Raw genomic sequence first — 18,318 nt, forward strand, 5'->3', positions numbered from 1 at the left:
CGAGAGAACCTACCGAACTGCCTATCAGGGGTCCTTCCTACAACCTCAATTCCGGGACACAGCTTTTCTTTCTTTTTTTTTTTCTTCAGTAACACGTTTCCCTAAAGAACTCTGGGCCCAGAAGTAGGCTGGAAACTTGGATCCAAAAACAGGGCCTTGGTTTCCAGCATTGAGGCCGCACCTTATGGGGACTCAGGGTTCCAGAGTGTAGAATAAAGATATTCTGTCTTGCCTACAGAGCCTACAGGTTAGAATCGTGTCTAAAATAACTGAGTAAAAAACAAGCAAACAGAAAAGCCAAGTGTCGAGAATTAAATGGCTATGAAGTGCAAGATGCTATTTTCCACTTTCAACTAAAATTTACCCCTCTCCTCACCAGCGCCCTCCCCAGAACACCTGGTGCATCGTGTATAGCCGTCCTTTCATGTTACTACATATGAGTTGATTACATAGATACAGGTCGTTCAGTTAGAAACACGGAAACATTTTTAGTATAAAAATTAAAAATAACTGGCGGACAAGGCTGATCTATAAGACAGAAAGCAGACCAGTGGTTACTTGAGGTTGGAGTGGGGAGTGAGGATTCACTGCAGAGAGACACAGAGGGAAACGTGGGGTAATGGGAATACTATTCATTTTGATTGGGAGGCTGGTTACCTAAATGCATGCGTTTGGCAGAACTCATCTCTTAAAATTGTGCCTTTTATCACATGGAAATTATACCTCAATAAAGCTGATTTAAAGAAAAGAAATAACAGATGTTTGTGTCACTGACACAAGTCATTCCACCTAAAAACATTTGGGCACACCTTTGTCACATTTCATATACATTCTGTTTAATTGAACAAACATCTGCTAAGAATCTACTTTGCACAGAGAGTACCCTCACAAAGATGATCAAGTCATGGCCCTTGGACTCCAAAAAGATTATAAATAGTAGGGCAAAAGCTAAAACTACTCACAATGACACAAGTCACAATGATAAAAGCACTTATGTATAGACATATTTCTTTGGCTCTCTATTTCATTTTCCTGGACCCTTTCTAGCTTAATTTAATTCCTACAAAAATCTCCTGAGTGTGGTCCCACAATAAATGAGGGAAATAAGGAACAGAGGTGTTGTGTGATTTGCCCAGAGTCACACAGCTAGTCTTGCTGACCGGTTTGATTCAAACCCAGGCTATTTTGCTTCTGAGTTGGTGCTCTCAGTCACCCTGCTATATTCCTTCTATAGCGGTACCACCCTGAGAAGGGTATTGCGAAAATGAGTAGTCATCAGTTATTGCTACCCAGGATGTCTGGAAAGGTGATTTAAATTCCTTTTTTTTTTTTTTTTTTTTAATAAGCTAGAAGTTGATTCAGTGAATAAAACTCTCTGGCAGCAGTCTAAATGAGGGATGTTACGGGGACATCAAAGGCAGGGAAGCCAGAATAGTCCAGGAAATAGACTGCAAATGCCTGAACCAGGATAGGAGTATTGGGATGAGGGAGATAGGGACAGATTGAAGAAAGGATTAGATAAAGAAAATTGACATCTGGTTGACTTGCTAAGGTTGAGGGATACGTTTAAAACAGAGTGTGAAGATTTTCTAGTTGTGTGAGCAGAAGGTTGGAACCATTCATGAAAAGAGAAAAGATAGGATGAAGAGTGGCTTCAAAGGGGAAAAAGTAACAAGCCCAGTTTTATAATATAAAATTCGAGGTGTTCTGAAGACCTGGCTCCATTTATGGGAAGCTAGTTTTTCCAAAGTCATTGCATTGTACTTATGAAGTCATTGTGTATACTCATCATTCAAAAGACATAAATATAGAAATATATTATCTCCTAAGACACGTTATAAACTGAAACACTGTACGTATGTTTAAAATCACTGTCATAAAATAGTTTACACCATAGATCTGCCACACATGCTTACTCTTGATTTTTATACTAAAGATAATAGAAGACAACCAATTTAAAAAAATATTATTTTTCTCCATGTATTGCTTACAAATAACAAAAATGAGGTAAAATGCAATTTTAAAATACTTTCCAAACTTTCTTTTTGCATGTGTGTTCTTATTAAAAAGTAAAAGTTTATTCATATATTTTATCAAGAAATTACAGGAGAGGCCTTCCCTGGTGGCGCAGAGGTTAAGAATCCACCTGCCAGTGCAGGGGACATGGGTTCGAGCCCTGGTCCGGGAGGATCCCACATGCCGCAGAGCAGCTGGGCCCGTGCACCACAACAACTGAGCCTGTGCTCTAGAGCCCACGTGCCACAACTGCTGAGCCTGCGTGTATAAAAAAAAAAAAAAAGAAAATACAGGAGAGTAAAATGTGAGCATGAAGTGTTTAATGATGCTTATAGTTTTAAGATTGTTCTTTGTAAAAATCAAAATTACTTAATTTATTACTCAAAGTCATTTTCATAAGAAATAAATATAATTACTGAATAATTTTGGATATGTTACCTTTACATTAATGAAAAAGTATATATTGAATTTTCATTCCAAATATTTTACTTGTGAGAGAAAAGTATATGTTAAAGAAGTATTCTCAAAGAAATATAGAACTTTAAGTTTAAAATGTTATCAACAATCTTCATTTGGGCACCACGGAGACATTTCTAGTCTTTTGAAGATACAACTATCCTTTAGAGCTTGATTTTGGCCTAAATATAACACATGGAAGTAAAATGATTTTAAGCTGCCTACCTAATTGCAGTTTTAATACACTAGTATAAACATTCATCCTGCAATGCGAGATCTTATCAAATCCATGATTAGTTCTATGTTGGGTCTGTCTGTAAGGTGCCAGGATTTAAACAGGTTTCCTTGAAAGGTTCTTGGTCAGGTTGAAGTTTGTTATGGAAAGTATTTACTGTGAAGACCAGGGATTAGCTCTAACTTTTATTATGAATAGATTCTTTAGCCTCTTTGGGGACCAGTTTACCCATTGTAACATGGAAATATCAATGCCTGCCTTAGTAGATCATTATGGGTTGTTAAGGTCATTAACATACATTTCAGAACTATTGGGCATTTAGTACATTTAATATTTAAAGCAATAAATATAGGAAATTAGTACACAATTGAAATGAAGACCTTATCCATGGATGTATTTATGGTGGCCCAGAGACTGGCACGAGAAACACATGCAGCTTCTGGACCACCTTCATGAGGCCTCTGTGAGACTGTCTGATTCCTCACCTGAGCGTTGGTAGTGTGACTGAATTCTAAGTGTTTGGCCAGCTCTGTGACTATATCTCTAAATATCATTATTACTCACACATCATTTGAATTTTCTCAGCTATGGAAACTTTGTCACCAATTTCTTAATTTATGTAGCTCCTCATTTCTTCATATTGTCTCTATTCCCATAAGACCCTCAAAAGGATTACAGTTTACCAAACATGTTTTCCCACCACAGGTCAATTTTAGTCAAACCTAGAATTAACAATGTACAATTGGCAAAAGGACGGCAAAAAGGTTAAAAAAAAAGAGAAGAAGAAAAAGAAAATTGAGTTATGTGTAAGGTTGGGTAGAGTAATTGGATGGCAACACACTCAATGTTTACACCAAGAAGAGTTTTACCAAAGTGGGACATCAGTTCCTTATTGTAAGGGAAGTTCCACGAATGGGTAAGGATTGAGGTTCCACGAGGTGAACTTCTCTATTAATGGTTCTTAACCTGGCCTCTTAGAACTTGAAGGTAAGAAATCTAATTATATTTTCCTTCATGACACCTCACACAGTGTCTCAAGGATAATAGGCATGTAATTTTAAAGGTGCTGACTGAAGGAATAAATAAATTAATAAATACCTAGAATTGTAGGTAGAATTGTAGGTAGAATTGTAGTGTGTAGTCACGTTTATCAGAAATGAAAAATCTTTCATTTTGGAGATTAACTGTTTGACTCAAATGTCTTTTAGATTTCTAGATACATTTCATGTCATTGGGATACAGCCAATCGCAATCTTTTGCATTTCAATTTAAAGAAAAAGCCAGGAAAACTCTTAGTTAACTGTATAGTTCCCAAACGGTAGGGAACCATTTTTTTGTCTACTGTTAGACTGATGATCTTAAATAGTCAGCATAGAGATGCTGCAATTCCTGAACCTAGTTACCTGGTAAGTTGTGACTCTCAATATATATTGAGTCTGTATGTCTGTCGACATTTTGTATCAAACAATTTTAATGTTTTAATACACATTTCCATTGGGGCACTTTTAACAACTTAATTTTCTAATTATAAAACTCAAGTTAGTATTTAAAAGAACAATTTAAAAATTGAGTTTCCAAAACTACAAACAGAAACACTTAAATAGCTTTTACGGTACTAATTGTTTTTAGTGAAAGGGGATGCAAAAAGCATCTGGTAATTTTCAACCTTGGTTGGCAGAGAGGAGATCCGAGTTCCTTCTCAGCCTGGTTTGTTCAATTGTTTTGTGGCCTTCATAAAACCCACTAAAACTTTCCATTATTCTGTTTAACATTTGCAAATCTCTCTGTTTTGTATGTTTTTTCTGTTCTATGGTTCCTGTTCATAAAGATTTATAAATTAGCACCCACACTTAGGAACTTATGTTTTTAAGCCAGGCATTGGCCAAAAAAAGAGAAGTATGTGCATTATGCTAATTGTTTGCATTATAACTGACTTCTATGTTATTTTATTAATGTATTTAATAAATACATTATGTATGTATTAATGTATTTTCCTTTGTTTGAACCTTTCCATGTTACAAAAATATGAAACTGACCTCACTTTTTAAAAATGGCAATACTCCTAAATAGAAACCATGCTAAAATCACCATCTATTTAATATTGTTGTACTTTTTAGCTATGCTTTTAACATGTTGTAGCATTGATTTATTTATAGTTGATTGCTCTTCTTCATTGAGTTGTCCAAAATAATATCCTGAGAGGTTACAGAATCCATCAGGATGTACAAGTAATTTAAATTATTTCTTTAAGTATGTAATACTTTGTGCTTTATATTACATTTCATCTACCTTTGTGTTCTTCAATCACTAGTTTATTATACCTTCTTACAATTCTCCATATGGCTCCATTTTTTTAGCAAAATTAAATATTGTAATTACAAACTGTCAGCATATTTCAGCTGCTTGTTCTTGACTATCATCCATTATTATTAACATGCATATTGAAGACACAAGCTTCTGGTTCAAATCTCCAGGGGTCATCATTATTACTTCCTACCACTTTGAGAATTATTTTTTTATTCTTACTCTTTACTTAATACTTTGTCACAAACCTTTAATCTCAGACAAGATTTAATTTTCCTATTGTAATTTGTTTTATTAATAGCCTTTTGTAAAAAGGGATTGGCTTAAAGAACAGAAAGTTATTTGGAGGTCTAAATAAAATACATTAGCTTATAGTCATTTGTAATTGATCTCATTTAAAAAAAAATCTTATTAAAGGTGGACATCAGACCATAAGTTGTCCCCTCATCTCCATCTACAACCATAAATAAATATAAAAGTACTGTCTCTAGGCAACCAATTGCTAAAATAATCTTGCCTATACAGAAATAACTTAAAGGTAACATTTACTCTTCTCAAAGTCATGGTAATATAAAGGCATCATTGACATATAACTTGTACATTAACAATGTCAAACAAGGGCTAAGATAACAGAGTTTAGTTCTCATATATGTCAAAAATTATTCACAAACCAGTTGCACTAGTTTCTCTTTCAGAATTCTGAAATAGTTATTGATTTTTCCAAATTTTAGTTATACCTAATACTACTACTTTTCTAGTAACATAGTATAATGACAGTTTTAAAATGTATGAATAAAAATAGGTTTCTTTATCATATGAAATTATATAAACACATTTGTTTTATTCAATGACTTACAAGAAAGTGATGGAAACCTAAAATGATTATCAGTTAGTGATAATTCCAAGAACATTTTTTTCTGTGAATGGAGTTCCACAGAGGGAAAATGTATTTAAAATGATATCTTTTGGAAATGAATCTCATTTGTGAAATGTAAACAAAATTATTTATGGTGCAAAGAGTAATGATATGAAAAAAATTCTCACATTATTTTATTTTTGTGACAGATATGATTGCTGAGTCCAGAACATTGAATGATCAAGAGGTTTTTGTTTTAATTTCTTTTCATTAGTGGATATTCAGGTATTTATAGGTAACTTTCCTGATATAAACACATAGGTTTAAAATTAAAAGAATTCTAAACTATAGTTGTAATGACATTGTTTAGGTGTGAAATTGTCTAGCTGTGAAAGATAGAAGTTGCAGTTTAATTATTATCACATAATTGACCCTTTAATCCTGAGGTTGATATCCTATTTCAAGGTGTTTTTTTCACTTTGCCTATTTAAATCAGAAAATAAAAATAAGATTTCTATGTAAGCAGTTGACATTTTTGTTAACATAGGCACTTCCTCTCCTTAAAAAAAAAAATGAGCTACATGTTAAACACTCTTCAGTAGTTTTTATTTGACTTCTAGGATACTACTTTATACTATTGGCCAAATTTCTTTTTCTTTTTTTTTTTTTGCGGTACGCGGGCCTCTCACTACTGTGGCCCCTCCCGTTGCGGAGCACAGGCTCCGGATGCGCAGGCTCAGCGGCCATGGCTCACGGGCCCAGCCGCTCCGCGGCATGTGGGATCTTCCCGGACCGGGGCACGAACCTGTCTCCACTGCATCGGCAGGCGAACGCTCAACCTCTGCGCCACCAGGGAAGCCCGCCAAATTTCTTTTTAATGATTATTCTTCATTTATTTTTAATAATTTCAGTATTCTCTCATTAGCAATGAATTTTGTGATATGTCCCCCATTACCCTCATATTTATGAGAATTAAAGAGTTTTATTTATACTTGCAAGAAAGTACTTTTAAAAACTTTTAAACAATTCATATTACTTTAAAATCATGAATCCTCTGTTGACTGTCTTCTTTTTGTTTTTGAAGGCTGAAATTATGTATTGTTTATACTTTCAGTGCTAAGATTGTTAAGGTTGATGTGTAAAATTTTTAAGTGATGTGTCTAGTTTACAATGTCCTGTGGTCCATTACCAAAGCATTTGAGAGGAACCACATAATTATCGTCTTAGAGGTTGTCCTGTAAATATCCTAATTTCGTTCCATTTCCCTACTATCCTTGTCAATAGAATGGCTAAATATCATCTTTCTCTTTTTGTTTTTATTTCTTTTAAAGGACTTATAAGGCTGTCAACAAAAATGGATTAATTTTGTACTTCTGTCATCAGAAAATGTTCAGTCCTAACAGAGTTATCCCTGAATTGTAACTCATACTTTCATTGTGCAAAAAATTCACTGAGAGATAACGTGCCAACAAATTATTCTAGTCTTAGCAAATCTTTAAAAGTAAATTTCCTGGTTCATGTGGAGTGCTACAGAGCACTGAAGAAGTATATATATGGTAAAGTAACTTGACCAGATGCAACTTTTAATGTGTATTATGTGTCTCAACCTAATAATCTGTACTTAGAGTATCAAATCACTCTAACACTGAATCATCTCCAAATATTATTACCCAATAAAAGCAGTAGTCTGTACAATGTGTCTGATAATTAACTAAGGCACTAGGAACAATAGAATATAAACAATTTCTGAAGTGCTCTGCTTTATCTGGAGAACTGTGCTCCAGATCATATTTATCACTGCTAAGACCACATTCTCATTGGCTTCCAGTGACATCATATACCCAAGGGATGCCAAATTTCTTTAATCATCTGAAGCCAAAGGCATTGTTCTCCACTGCATCGGCAGGCGAACGCTCAACCTCTGCGCCACCAGGGAAGCCCGCCAAATTTCTTTTTAATGATTATTCTTCATTTATTTTTAATAATTTCAGTATTCTCTCATTAGCAATGAATTTTGTGATATGTCCCCCATTACCCTCATATTTATGAGAATTAAAGAGTTTTATTTATACTTGCAAGAAAGTACTTTTAAAAACTTTTAAACAATTCATATTACTTTAAAATCATGAATCCTCTGTTGACTGTCTTCTTTTTGTTTTTGAAGGCTGAAATTATGTATTGTTTATACTTTCAGTGCTAAGATTGTTAAGGTTGATGTGTAAAATTTTTAAGTGATGTGTCTAGTTTACAATGTCCTGTGGTCCATTACCAAAGCATTTGAGAGGAACCACATAATTATCGTCTTAGAGGTTGTCCTGTAAATATCCTAATTTCGTTCCATTTCCCTACTATCCTTGTCAATAGAATGGCTAAATATCATCTTTCTCTTTTTGTTTTTATTTCTTTTAAAGGACTTATAAGGCTGTCAACAAAAATGGATTAATTTTGTACTTCTGTCATCAGAAAATGTTCAGTCCTAACAGAGTTATCCCTGAATTGTAACTCATACTTTCATTGTGCAAAAAATTCACTGAGAGATAACGTGCCAACAAATTATTCTAGTCTTAGCAAATCTTTAAAAGTAAATTTCCTGGTTCATGTGGAGTGCTACAGAGCACTGAAGAAGTATATATATGGTAAAGTAACTTGACCAGATGCAACTTTTAATGTGTATTATGTGTCTCAACCTAATAATCTGTACTTAGAGTATCAAATCACTCTAACACTGAATCATCTCCAAATATTATTACCCAATAAAAGCAGTAGTCTGTACAATGTGTCTGATAATTAACTAAGGCACTAGGAACAATAGAATATAAACAATTTCTGAAGTGCTCTGCTTTATCTGGAGAACTGTGCTCCAGATCATATTTATCACTGCTAAGACCACATTCTCATTGGCTTCCAGTGACATCATATACCCAAGGGATGCCAAATTTCTTTAATCATCTGAAGCCAAAGGCATTGTTTCACCTACCTGACCTGATATCTCTATCAGAAAAGGAAACTCAGCACTGACTATGTCTGGCCTTCCTGCTCTTCCATGTGCCTTCAAACCAGTTGCAATGGCCTTTTTATCCCTCTTGTCCTCAGTGAGAAATTGTTTTATAATGAATATTTTTTCTTTTATGATTAAAGGAACTATTCAATAAGGTGATTGGAATCAGACTGAAAGAAATATAATAAGTTAAAAAGAACTTTCTGATGAGCAATTCCCAAGATAAAGTCTCTTAGCATTACTCCAATCAGGCTCACTCTGTATCTCCCTTGACAGAGTCATAGAAAGGTTTGCTCTTTCATGAGAAAACACACACTGACGGGTCAGCAAATCTATACAAAGGTGACTTTATTTATTTTTTTCATTTAAATAAAGGAACAAATAATTCAAGTATTAGTGTATTTCTCAATGTTGCTTTCAGGTGTAGCATCAGATATCCTCTATTCATTCATTCATTCTCCAGCCAACATGAGTATCTACTGAATAGCAAATTCTGTGTGATAGTCTGGAGATTCAAAAGTACAATGTATCAATCAGAAACATTCCAGGATGGTCCTAGGGGCTAATTCTGGGTTTCCTGAGCCGGGACTGGAGATGCCCCTCTGCTTTCTTTATCAGGAGATGCTGTGCCAAACCTGACTTCTCATGGGGACCCAAGGGGCCCAGGTACTTTCCCAGACAGTTCTCATCAATAGCTGATATCAAAGTTCAGACTTCTTGGCCCCCAAATTGACCAATAATTCCTTCCTATACAACTGACAAGACTGGTCTCCTATTGACCCTACCAAAAGGGAAGGCAGGGCTCTCTCCACTAAAGACATGTCTGTACTTCATGTACAGCAGAAAAGCCTTGACCAGCAGCCCTCCCCTGGGGATGATGGGAAGACTGCAGGACCTGTACTTGCTTTTCTATTTCTGACCTTGGGCTTGCAAATTTCCCTGCATAGGTGTTTTGCTGAACACACCTTGTATGTTTGGAGTCCAGTGAAGGGGACTTGACCCTCTGTTCTCCCTTATTATAAGGCAAACCTAAGAAAATGACTTTTTCAGAGGGCAACAGACTCCTGGGAACCAAGAAATCTGGCTTCATGGACCAGCTGCCCAAAATCGGGGACTATAAGGCCGTTGGGAGGTTGTAACTCCTCCTGTGAGTGACTGGGGTAGGAGAGAAAACTGCCTCTTAATGGAGAAAAGAGAATTCCTAATCTATCTTGATGGGCAACCTAGAATGAATCCTCAGGGTTACTTTCAGGCAGTTCCTGGTCCTCATATCATACAAGTTGATATGACATGTTCCTGACTTCAGTAATGGTATAGTTAAGCAAGGATAAAAAAAAACAAAAAAACAAAAAAAAACATTATACTAAGAAATAATTGTCAATAATGATACAAAGAACATAGCCTGTCATGAGGGGTGTGGCAGGGATTGTTGGTGGCTTCTTAACAAATATTTTTTTCTGTCTTTCCTAATAATGGCACCTTGTGTTTGAGGCTGTGAACTTGGTCTACTCTTTTTCTAGTCTACTTTACAGCTGGGAGTGCTGAGACTAAGTACTGGCCATTGAGGTACAAGCACAAGTTTGGATTTCACTTCTAGAAACCTCCTTTAAATAGACTAATTTTTCTCACTGCTTCTTCCATCCTGCTGCTTTTGACACAGTGGTAAAAATCACAACTTAGCCATTATCTTAGGCTAGGAGAAAGAGGTGCAGAGTTGTGATTGATACCCCAGGACAAAGCCATGGATACCATGGCGGTCTACAAGTGGACTCTGTACCAACATAATGCCAAGCCTCCACCTAATTTGTTCTTGACTCCCAGTAGGTATTGATCAGACACTGTCAGCAAAGGGAAACTGAGGCTCAGGCAAGAAGTAAGAACATTAGGATAAGTCAGGGCTACCACATGGCCCTGAACTTCAGTTGAGGGAATTACACATACACATACCCATACCCATATTAATATCTACATATGTGTATATTTATACATGTGTATAAATATATATGTATCTATGTGCATATATGTGTGTATATTTCTACATAGACACAAATATAGTAACTTTTTAAAAGTATGACTGCCTTTCATACATCAATACAACAAAAATATCCAAAATTAAAATCTTTATTTTCAGATTTTTTTTTCACTTATTTATTGAGTCCAGGGATTAAAACAAAATTAGGCCAAAATAAATGTTTTCTCAATATTTATTATGAGATAATATCTTTCAATGTTAGATCTCTCTTTATCCCAATTCTTTGAGCATAATTAGCTTATGATAATTGATCCTTAAGTTGTAAATTAAAGAGATTGTCCCTGATTAAAATAAGAATGCTACACAAAATCACCTCAGTGTGGCAAGCCCAAATCCAAGTAATTTAACTGCTTATGTCTCCATCCTCTGAGTATTTTGCTTAGTCTATTAAAAATAATGACAAACCTTCAAGATTTCAAAGAAATCCATAAGGATTTTGTTCAGTCAAAGGGTTACTGAAACATTTCTAGAAGGACATGGTGACTTTAATAGATTATGAAGACAGTCATTAAAAAATAAGACAGTGTTTATCAGAGTAACATGAAAAAAGCATCCCAGTGTGCTGTAAGTAATAATGGGAAATTTTATTAATTTATAACTATAATACGTGTTTCTGTAACAGGATCCTGGGCTTTGAGAGTGAAGTAAATGGCTTATTGATAACGTCTTTTAGTTTCTAAGTGGTTGACATCTTAAGCTTAAGCTACATATTTAGAACTAATAGCTTTGCTAGTAAAAATGTGAGTTCTGCTTTACCTCTCAAGTGCAATTATTAGATAATATTCTCTTGCAGATACTGGTAGATTTTCATGCAAGAGGATAACATTTTGATCTTGATAAGATCTTGATAAGAAGTCGTTTTAATCAAGCATACTAAATCTTTTGCTATATATCAAATTTTATTTTGCATGATTATAAATAAACTTTTTTATTTTACAATTCCTATTATCTGATAAATGTGTTGATACTGATGAGGTTCAATCAAAGATAAGTTTTGGGAGAAAACATGAAGAAAAACTTGAAGTACATTTTTCAGTTATAAATAAAATAGAGATTCAATATAATGGTCCATTAAGGAACAAAATAAGAATAGTTTAAAGTTTTTTCACATTATAAGTACACATTAGTGATGAGGGACATCCTTCGCTTTGTGATTGTTTATGAAATTTAATTTCTTCATTCTCCATGTAGCTTGACTTTACTTCCTTACTTTGACTCTTACCATGGTCTGCTTCAATGCTGCTACTTATGTATAAGTAGAATGCCCCACATCAGACCATAGGTTCCCTCAGGGACAAACCCTGTCTTGTTCAGCTATAAGTATGGAATTTTGAGTCACATACTATGCTTAGTCATTGCTGCCCACTGTGAAAATCTGTGCTGTAAAATCCATCCTGTGATTATTGTTACAACAACAATGCCTAAGAATGTCTTGACACAAGTGACCTCCTACTGCAAATTCTCTGCAATTGTTAGTTAATTAATTAGTTAAACAAACAAACAAAACAAAACAAAACACCTAAACTGATTTGGAGAGCAATTTCTCAGTGTTTATCAACAGCCTTAAGAGTATTCTCACCTTCGACTCAGTTGTTCCTGTCCTTTACATATATTCTAAAAAAACAAAAACAAACACTCCTCCATTTTGACAAATTTTATGCACCAAAATGTGTACAGCCGTTTTATTATAGCATTCATATATTGGAAACAATTTAAAAACTCAACCAAAAGAAAATAATTAAGGAAACTATGCCACAACTAGTCAATGTTGTATGGTCATATAAAATTAGTGATAGTAATAATAGGGCAGAATGGATATTTTGTGGGGTTTTTGGCTAATTTCAAAGTGTTGATATCAGTGCTATTCTTTTATTTAAAACAAACACAATTTTGAATTCACAAAATGAAATGAGAGTAAATATATGATATACTTCAAATGCAATAAACTATAAATATATAATAAGTCATGGAGTAGAATTGTAAATTTATACTTTTCACTCAAATATAAGTTAATAAAGTACTTTCAGTGAACCAAAATACTATAAAGTGAAAAAATAGTTTTAATTATGAAATATTTAAAGCAAAATGATATTTGATCTCTTTTTATAAAGCACTATCTTTAAAAAAGTGTCAGTAGTGTCAATGTTAACTCACAAGTATATTTTTGGGTAGATTATTGCCTGCTGTTGAAGAAGCTCCTCTGGAGTCTACACTATTCAATAGAATGATGCAGAGACAGGCTATAAAATAATTCCAGATACTTCATTCCTTGTCTTTCATCTTCAAATAACACATCCTTTAGATAAGTTTGAGGAGATCACTTAAAATAAGATTTTAGTGTTTTATTCCTGGCTTTGCAAACTTGTTTATATATTTATTTAATTTTTTACATTTGATTTTTATTTTATATTAGGATATAGTTGATTTACAATGTTGTGTTAGTTTCAGCTGTACAGCAAAGTGATTTAGTTATACATATATCCATTCTTTTTCAGATTCTTTTCCCATATAGGTTAATACAGAATACTGAGTAGAGTTCCCTGTGCTATACTGTAGGTCCTTGTTGATTATCTATTTTATAAATAGTAGTGTGTATATGTTAATCCCAAACTCCTAATTTATCCCTCCCCCTGACCTTTTGCCTTTGGCAACCATAAGTTTATTTTCTAAGTCTGTGAGTCTGTTTCTGTTTTGTAAATAAATTCATTTATATCATCTTTTTAGATTGATGACAAAGTATATAGTTTGGTTTTGTTACAAAAAGTAGTTTCCTGGTTTGTCCTTTTCTTTCATTTTATCATTGATAGATGGAAGTGTTGATACAGACTTACCAAATAACAGTTACAATACTGTTATGTTCGTATTTCATTTATTTGGAATGTCTTTGAAGTAGAGTAAGAATTGTTATTGAAAAAGAAGATTTGCAATATCACAATACATTTGCCTATTTGGACTCACTGGCACATAACTGGCTAGACTTATAGATTAGCAATTGATTTGTCTTTTCACATTAACTATATAGTAGTTATCTTCATTTGTATAAAATAATGATACAGATCTCAGATTTTTAAAATACCAACATGATGACATAATATTAACAAAAGATACTAGTGTATTGATTCTTAAAAACAGCCTTGAATACTGGAAAAAGTGAACACAATAAGCATGACAAATGCTATTTTAAATGTTACTTATAAAGACTATTCAATGATATGGAAGATTAGTATAATATAAGTCTAAGTAGAGAACAGAAAGAAAATTTCTACACTTTTTATGCAATCTACAAAATTTCATACACAATAGTATTAACAGTAATAACTAATAATTACTGAATAGTATATGTTTGTTATGCACCAGGCACTGTAAAGCATTTGGTGGATAAAAGTTCATGTATATTCATGATAACTTCATGAGCTAAAGGTGTGTTACCATTTTAGAATTTAAGATCTCAGGCTTAGCAAGAATAAAATGTGTCTTATGTTATCTACTGGTGAGTAGCAGTATCGGGATCCCATCTCATATCCCATGGTTTCACTTGTCACATAAGCATTTTAAAGTCAGTCTGCCTGCAACCCATAATAAGAGATTTGTTTATAGCATTGCAAACTCAGCAAACACACATAAACACACACATAACTTTGTATATATAAAGACATAATTTTTTATAGAGTACCTTATACTAACTTAGTCATTCTTTTTTGCTTGTGTCCTAACAATTTGGTTCTGCATTTTGATTATGTAGATCCACCTCTTCCTGTCAGAGCAACAGGAAAACAAACTTCCTCCTTTCAGGAGTGGCTACAAGAGGTAGCCAAATACCTTGGCCAATTATTGTCAGAAAAACATCTGAATATCAATTATGGAAAAATCACAGTTATTGCTTTACACAAAATGACCTGGTGTTCTAATAGATAAAACTAAACTGTGTTCAAATTAACTCGTTCACTTATCTGGAGGTCTATTTTCTGACTAATGTCCTAGTCGACTCACGTGGTTATCTCTCTTCAAAATCAAACATGTTACAGGAAGCAAGTTGCTTGAAGGATAGAGGTCAGAAACAAATAGATCTGGCTTTGCCTTCTGAGGAAACTCCTGGATCTATCCTCAAGTACTCTTACTGCACAGCTCCCATAAAGGCAAATTCATGGCAGGATTTTAGATGTTTTTAATAAAACATTTGTTCCTTCATGTCTTAAATATTTGTTAATATTGCACTTAAGAGCAATGTACTATGCATGGTAATGAAGATGTAACAAAATGAACATGATGAAGTCTGACGAGACTTATGTCTTTGTTGTTTACACTTGCCGTATTTAAACTGTATCCCTAGCACCTAGAACTACTTACTTGAATGCCTAAAACACTTTCAAAAATTAAACTTCCCCCTTTTCCTTCACCTCCCCAAACAAAATATCTGAAACTTTGTTTACTTCTACATTAAGTTAAGGACAATGTCATCCTAATTGTTACTTGAGACACAGTTCTTGGAATCACTCTTGACTCTGCTCTTGCACACTTAAAATCTAACCCATCAGCAAATTCTGTGAGCTCTACCTTCAGAATCTTTTTAGAATCACTTCACTTTTCACTGCCACCACCACCTTGACCCTGGTCCTAGCCACCATTATCTCTCTCTCCTAGATTTCTTCATAAGTACCTTAACTGGATGTCATATTCTCACTTTTGACCCTAAAGCAATCTGCACTCAATACTGCAGTCAGAGTGATCTTTTTAAAATGTAAGCTGTACCATGACACTCCTCTGTCAAAACAATCTAATGACAACTTATGTTCATTCACAATTGAAGCCCAAGTTCCTCCACTGACCACAGGACCTTACCTAATCTGTACTCTTACTTTTCTAACTTCACATCCTATAATTCCTCTCTCACACTCCCCCATTCAACTCTATTAGTACTGTCCTCATTGGGGAATTTATTCTTATAGGTCCCCCATCTGAAGAGTTTGCCTCCTAGTTTTAACATTCTTTGTCCATCTCAGTGTCCTGCTCAGCATTGTCACATTGTTTTTGCACTTCAGGCATTGGCTGAAATGCTACCTTATAAATGAGACCCTTCCTAATAAGTCTAAAACCACAGCCCTAAACTTATAACTGCTTTTCCCACTTTCTCTTCTTTATTTTTCTCCACAACATTTACCACCATCTGAGAAACTATATATTTTAATTATTTATTCTGTTTATATATTTTTTTCCTGATAGATTGTAAGATCCATGACAGTAGAGACTTTGGTCTAATTTGAACTCTTTACTGTTGGGCCCACAGTATGTAGGACAATACCTGACATATAACAAACAATAAATATTCATTGAATGATTAAATCAATTAAACAATAAATTCATCAAATTTGAATAGTAAATGAATAAAGACCCTGTGAATGAATAAGGCATACAAGATTATTATCTTCTGGAATTCACAGTTTAGAAGGATAGATCATTAAACAAGCAATTTTATTTTTATGTTACATATTATATACTTAATATGTACACAGATAGACATATTAGGAAGAATGAATTAGATCCACTATAGAAAATTGAGCATATTAGTTTCCCTGTTCGGGCTGCTTGCCACAAACATCTTTGTATTAGGGACCAAGGCACTTTCTGAAAGAGGATCTATCTTAAGAGAACAGGGCATGAGACATGCAAATTTGTGCCATTACCAAACTTATGAAACAGCCCACAAGACCACTCTTATTTCTGAAATCAACTGTAGAGTCCAGGGTTTTCCAAGATAAGCCTTAATTTGATAATTCATTAAAAGGACTCACAGAACTCACTGAAAAGTGTTAAACTCATGATTATAGTTTATTACAATGAAAAGATACAGATTAAAATCAGCCAAAGGATAAGAGACCTGGGGCTGAGTTCAGGAGAGCTCCAAACACAAGGCTTCTAGTTGTCTTCTTCCAGTGGAGTCATGGAGAGTGTTAACTCTTTCCAGCAATGGTATGAAAATATGGATGGAGCATTACCAACCAGGGAGGTTTACACAAGCCTTAGTGTTCAGAGGTTTTGGTCACATAGAGATGGTTGGCCAGTTATGTGGCTAAATTTACTCTCCAGTCCCTTTGATGGTTAAGCTGATACTGCATGACCCAGAGTTTACACAATAAATCATATTATTAACATAGGCTATTCGATGTGGGCCAAAGCCTCCAGCTAAAAGAATACTTTCAGCAAGAAAGACATTCCAAGAGCTTAGGGATTACCACTCTGGAACCAAAGGCAAAGACCAGACCTCTCTTTGGACAAGGTGAAATTCTTTACTAAACACAAAACTCCATTTGTAAAAGGAGAAGATTCCTTCTGAGTATAGCATGGTTCCTGTTATCCTGATATTTTCCTAGTCCAGTTCCTCTGTCTGCCCAGAATATTGACCATCTTTTATAGATACAGCTCTCTTTATTTGGGGAAGTAAAATTAATTCTACTTCAACCATGTGGTGAGTATGGGAGCAGTCATGTTTCTACAGACTCTGACATCCCGACCATTGCTGAGTAGAGAGTAACATGACCCAATTGAATACTTTTCTCAGAATTTTTAAATTTGAAAAAGCTAAAGCCATAGCCTTTCTGATGAAAGGCAAAAGATATGAAATAAAGGACTATAGTGGACAGTTTTCATGGACACAGGCCCTGGAGCAAATGTCTAGATGTGATTAAGACTTTGCTATTTATGAGCTGAGCAATCTTTTCTGTGCCTCTGTTTCTTCATCTTTAAAATGGGGATAATGATAATAGATTGCCTCTAAGATTGTTGAAAGTATTATATAAGTTATATGCAGAGCAATTAGAACTTATAGTAAGCACCTTGTTTTGTCTCTTGCTGTTTTTGCCAAGAAAGGTGATTTTTCAGCAGAAAAAGATAAATACAGTATTATAAATAATTTTATTGCAATTGATTTGCAACATTTGCCCAAAAAGACATATTTATAAGAAAAATAATTTTCCTTGACTGATTAAAGAAATATAAAATTGGGCTTCCCTGGTGGCGCAGTGCTTGAGAGTCCGCCTGCCGATGCAGGAGACGCGGGTTCGTGCCCCGTTTCGGGAGGATCCCACGTGCCGCGGAGCGGCTGGGCCCGTGAGCCATGGCCGCTGAGCCTGCGCGTCCGGAGCCTGTGCTCCGCAAATGGGAGAGGCCACAACAGTGAGAGGCCCGCATAACGCAAGAAAAAAAAAAAAAAGAAATATAAAATTGTAATAGTCCTATAACAATTTTCATAGTATTTAGAAGTCTTTTTATAGAAAAAACTTCAAATCCAGATAATTTTACAGATGAGTTTTTTCAAATTTTCTAGGAACATATAATTTTAATAAATCTTATGCAACTATTTAGAGAATAAAGAAAAAAGAGGCAAACAAGTTTATAAGGCCTGTATCACATTGAAACCAAAAGTA

This window comes from Lipotes vexillifer, unplaced genomic scaffold (genome assembly GCF_000442215.2).
Source record: "Lipotes vexillifer unplaced genomic scaffold, Lipotes_vexillifer_v1.1 scaffold280, whole genome shotgun sequence".
In the NCBI taxonomy this organism is placed as follows: Eukaryota; Metazoa; Chordata; class Mammalia; order Artiodactyla; family Lipotidae; genus Lipotes; species Lipotes vexillifer.